This window comes from Pundamilia nyererei, unplaced genomic scaffold (genome assembly GCF_000239375.1).
Source record: "Pundamilia nyererei isolate P.nyererei 1_Seehausen unplaced genomic scaffold, PunNye1.0 scaffold00040, whole genome shotgun sequence".
Classification (NCBI taxonomy): Eukaryota; Metazoa; Chordata; class Actinopteri; order Cichliformes; family Cichlidae; genus Pundamilia; species Pundamilia nyererei.
Genome location: NW_005187441.1, coordinates 3,831,522 through 3,836,791, shown reverse-complemented (window position 1 = coordinate 3,836,791; position 5,270 = coordinate 3,831,522).

Here is a 5,270-nt window from a genome sequence, read left to right as displayed (position 1 = left end):
CAGTGCTAACCACCGTGCCACCATGCTGCCTGCATTCCCTTTTATATCTGCTTTTTCAACTTTTTGATTTCTGAATATGTTTTTCAGCCGTGCCAGTAATGTTTATTGAATACTGAATGCATCACCTGGCAGTAATTACAGCATCAATTGACATTTTAATGGACAAATCTTTCTGCTCCAACATTCTCAGTCTCTATCACTTTACATAAACAAGTGCATTTCACGCACGTCTGCCTTCCATTACCCTAGTGCATGCTGGGATAGACTCCGGCCCCCTGTCACGACCCTGACAAGCAAAAAGTGGGTACAGAAAATGGATGGTTGTGTGGATCGATAGACATGGGCTTCATTCTAAATCTTGGGCCATTAATTAAAAAGACCACATGTGGACTCAAACCAAATGATAGAGACGTTATGAGGAGAATTTTAATGCACCTAAAGTCAAGTGTATTTACTATTCAAACAATTCACCAATAAATCACAGCAAAGTACTGGCAGCTAAATTTCCATACAAACTTTCTTGATTTTCCACAATAATAATGGCTGTACGTTGAATGTACTGTACTTCATGAAAGACTGTTTCCCAGTTGATTTTAAATGAAAAAAGGTCCCTTCAAGAGGCAAGAGCAAATAATAATAAAAATAATACTTGAGTTAAAATAATTTACTTTGAGTATGTAACACATTGCATGAACTTCTTAAACATAAAAAAAAATCATAAAAATAACTTTATCCCTGCTGGATTGTTTACATGTATTGCTTACATGTATAGTATTTACTAGTGGGTGTTTTTCTCATTATATTCTTGGTAATGGAGAATCCTCACTAGCTGACTGTGCTGACAGTTCTACTGCCCAGAGCAAGGCCTGCAATCCCAGTTGAGCTATTGAGGAAAGGACAGGGTTTCAGTGCAGGAGCTGTTCCAGCAATCATCATAGGGAATGTGAAGTGTTTGGCCAATAATAACTGAGTAGGCAGATTAAAACTCAGAGGGAACACAGTCTAGTGCATCATAGAGTATCACAGCAAGACGTTGCCATACTCGCACTTCCTGGACCACAGTTTGAGTGTGCATAGCTTCAGGACTGTGTGAGTGGACTGGGATGTTAACTTGAGTGGTAAGATAAAATGTAGAGGAATGTAAATAGCTATGACTGAAAAGTGGTGTAGTCCCAGACAATACTGTGAAACAACATTTTTGTTGCCTAAACATCTCTATATTACTTACTGAGGGGCTCTGCCATTGCTGTTGATGTTAGAATCCAGTAAAAATCAGCACACTGTTCGGATTCCTGATGCTTTTTACAGAAAATCTTTTCTAACATAATAAACACACTCTTGTTAGATTTATCATATTTAGATTTTACTTTATTGAGCTCTTTTTTTCATTTATAATTTTGATTTTATATGAACCCTTTCTTTGGTATATTTTTTGACCTAGCTATATTCTGTGATATTGTATTTATTTTAGTCGTTTAAGTTGTTTTGGCTGCTGTAACACAACTTCTTTGATAAATAATTTTAACAATAAATCATTAACATTTTCAATAAATATACGCAAACAATATCAAGATTACTTCTCTCAATACATAGTTACTTCATCAGGAAAATTGATTGTCCTACTGTCCGACCAAGACCTGCAGTCCCAGCGGAGCTATGTAGCAAAGTACAGCATTTCAGTGCAGGAGCTGCTCCAGCAATCCTCATGGGGAATGTGAAGTGTTTTGGCAATAATAACTCAACAGTAACTTGGCAGATGAGGTTAAGTTTACTTCTCTCGATACATAGTTACCTGATGTGTTAACAGACAGATGTTAGTTTTTGTGCCCTGTACACCGCACAATTATAGAAACACTATAAACAACCTTAAAAATGATTAGTGGCTAAAAGTCACTCATCGCTACAACACAGTGGCATGTGAAAACATTGTTCTTGGCTAAAGTCTCAATAAATAATTATAGAAAAATCACAATACTAGTAAATGAATGGCTTTTCCACTTGATATTGTAGACATTTATGAAAATAGTGCATAGAAGTTAAGGAAAGTGATCAAAACAACACAAAATAACTTAAATGTGGTAATTTAAATTAGATAAGGGCATTGTTTACACATACAGTATAAAGACATTTGCCATAGTGAAAAGGTATTCAATGATGTGAGAGAGCACAGATGAACTATGTCAGGCTACCAGCTTTTGTCTCAGTGCTCTACTCCTTGCACTATTATGAGACATCTGATTTGTTCAACATTTTAACAAATACCCCCAAGATAAATGCTGCCTCAAAGTGATTAATTTATTACAGAAGGCTCAGTCTTGGTGCTCCATTGATAACTAAACCTTAACATAATTCTTAGACATGCAAGAATGTCTAAGAAATAAATTGCCTTTCCCCAACAGAGACAAATCGCAAATCAACGGAAATAACCTTCACGAATAAATTTACATTCCCACATTAGCATGCTTTTAATTTTTTTCCTCAATGGCATTGCTATTTATGGTATTAAGTTCTATTTAAAAAAGAACAGTAAACTATTATATTGTTTAAAAAAAAGCACGTCTTTGACTTGTACACTGTATTGCTTTTTTAATCTTTTTTATACAGTACTTAACATCTTCACATTTACCTTCAAATGATAACCAGATTCATAAGTTGTTTTGCACCTAAAACAATTTATGCTCAGTTTTGATATTTAACATTTAAATGCATGTGCCTTCATTGAATTATTGCATAGTTTCTCAGTACGTTTTCCACCCCTGAGGAACAGGAGCTAATTTCTCCTATATCCTATATCCTTTCACCTCTCGCTTTTTAAAACCATTTTGGTCCTCTAGCAATTATATCCAACTGTGTGATAGTTACGTATATCTGCCACTTACTGTTCATTAAATGTCAGTAGGAATTAAAGGCAAGAAAGCTCTGCAGGATGAATAATGTAATATGTGAGGCATTAATTGACTGGTGTTCACTACAAAGAACCTGGTGAATCTCTTGGATGCAGAAGAGCGATCGATATTGTTGCCCAGAAGAGATGTTCTGTTGTTGTGCTCTCAGATATGAATATTAATGACTTGTGGTTGGAGGCACGAAGTAACAGATCGACCGTTTTATAAATAATAACTGGGTGAGATGATATGGATTTTTCAAGCCTCTCTTAGAAACATTTTGCTAATAAAACTAATACATCATCTGCGCTACAAATGAGACGTTGGACACTCCGGTAAGACCACCTAACTGAGCTGTGTTAATGGATGAACACAAATACTAATATTGCACTCACACAGTGATATTTGGTGTATTAAAAGCAGTATTTTCACATTTTCGCCTATGTTTTGGCTATAAAAAAAACCTTACTGCTGGTTGCATCTGAGGTCACAAGATGTTATTCTTTTCCGGCTGTGATGCAAAACAAACATATGCACTGTTCAAAATGAACTGCAAATAGTCACAGCTGGTTACTGGTGTATTATTCAAGTTCAGGTTTGTGTTTGTTTGCTTCCACGAGTCTAGCCTATGTGTGCTTTATGTGTGTAAGCCTGTAAATAATGCATTTCATGTTTAACTTTTACCACTGCTTCCCGTTCCATTTTCCAGCCTTATTCCGAGTCCGACAGCTGGCTTCATTGTTTGCGCTTCCACATAATTGCATTACATGTGATTACACTTGGTGTGTGAACAGCAGTGTTACTTCGCAGGCGTTCCATCTAAACATGAACATCCACAGTCATTAGAGCTAGGTTAGCTTATACTGATGCAAGAGGTACTTAGCCCTAATGTACCACCATTTTCATCATTATTGTGCAAATTTATGCAGCTAAGTGCAGCAAAAAGTCCTCTCATCACCTACACTGGGAGGAACCTGATTGTGATGTAAGGTTTTCCACATATTGTTGTTCTTGAATGCACAGAGTCTCAGAGGAAGATGTTATGTTATACAGGATACGTAAAACATTTATTGAAACAAATGTTTGAAACTGAGTCGTTGTTCTGCTCAGTGTTCTCTTTAAAATACTCCATATTTTTCTAGGTTTCTTTTTTTTTGGTATACTGCAATATCCTGGGTCCTGGGTAAATTACAGAAGACTTTGAATACTTTAATTTTACTCTGCCTGTAGAGTGTAAAACAGGGGTGTTAAACATAAGGCCTGGGGGCCGGGATCAGCCTGCTCCATTCTAGCCCACTGGGCAGCTTTGGAAAATGTGAAGATGGGCATAAATTTTGGGCTTTTAACTGCTTTGTCATAAATTTTGCAGCTTTACAATCTGGGCAATGAAATACTAGAACTTTTTCTGTCATTGTAAACATTTACTTTTTTACAATTTAAGCCCAAAGAATCATACAGATAGACTTCAACAGCATTTCTTTACGCCATAGAAAAACTGTATTGTTGACATTGCGCTTCTATTTATGTTAAAATAATCTCAGGGATTAAATGTGTTTTTAAAGTTCTTTACACTGACACAAAGAAGAATTTCGCTGACCATTTTACAATGTAAAATGTGTTTGAGATTTTGTTTTGTTTACCTCGCCTACCAACTATTCCATTGTGTTACTGGTTCCTTGGTGAACTTTACTCACATAACTGGATTCACTTATTTGAAGTCGTCCCCTGAAATAAAGCATCCTGCACACAGTTTTGCACTTTGCTAATGTCTCACCTTTAGAGGAGCATATTGCTTATGAGTCTCATAGGATCAAGCAGCAGAAGATCATTTGTCTTCCCTGCTGTGTGCATGTCTGTGTGTGCCTCTGAGAGTTTTCATACCTTAAATGATGTGCGTGCATACAGAGTTTATGTATTTAGATGTCAGTGGCAGTCTGTGTTACGTGTGTATTCTTGGAAAGCAGTGTCAGATACATCAGTTATGATAGAAAGTAGAGGAATTACAGAAGATCCACTGTTTCCCCAAGTGGAAAGGGAAAAAAAAAGTAATGCAGTAGAGCATGGCTGGACAAAAAGCCTGCCGCCACTGTTGTGTGATTAAGGACAAGGTCTGAGCCATTGCGGGGGGGTAAATTATTCACATAGCTGGAAAAAAAAAACCCAAATGTTGTTTACACAAGTGCATCCTTGCACATGTATGCTGTGCAGGACTGATAGCACAATGAGAGAAAATGTCTTTTTGGAGTGCCTGGTGTGGCAATTAGCGCATACAGGGTGCGGTGTTGAGAAGCAGCAGCTTTGAATTCTTTTATCTTGAAGGTAAAACAGGCTGGATGTATACATGAGTTAGCCATAAATTACTTACAAACCATATGTATACTGCAA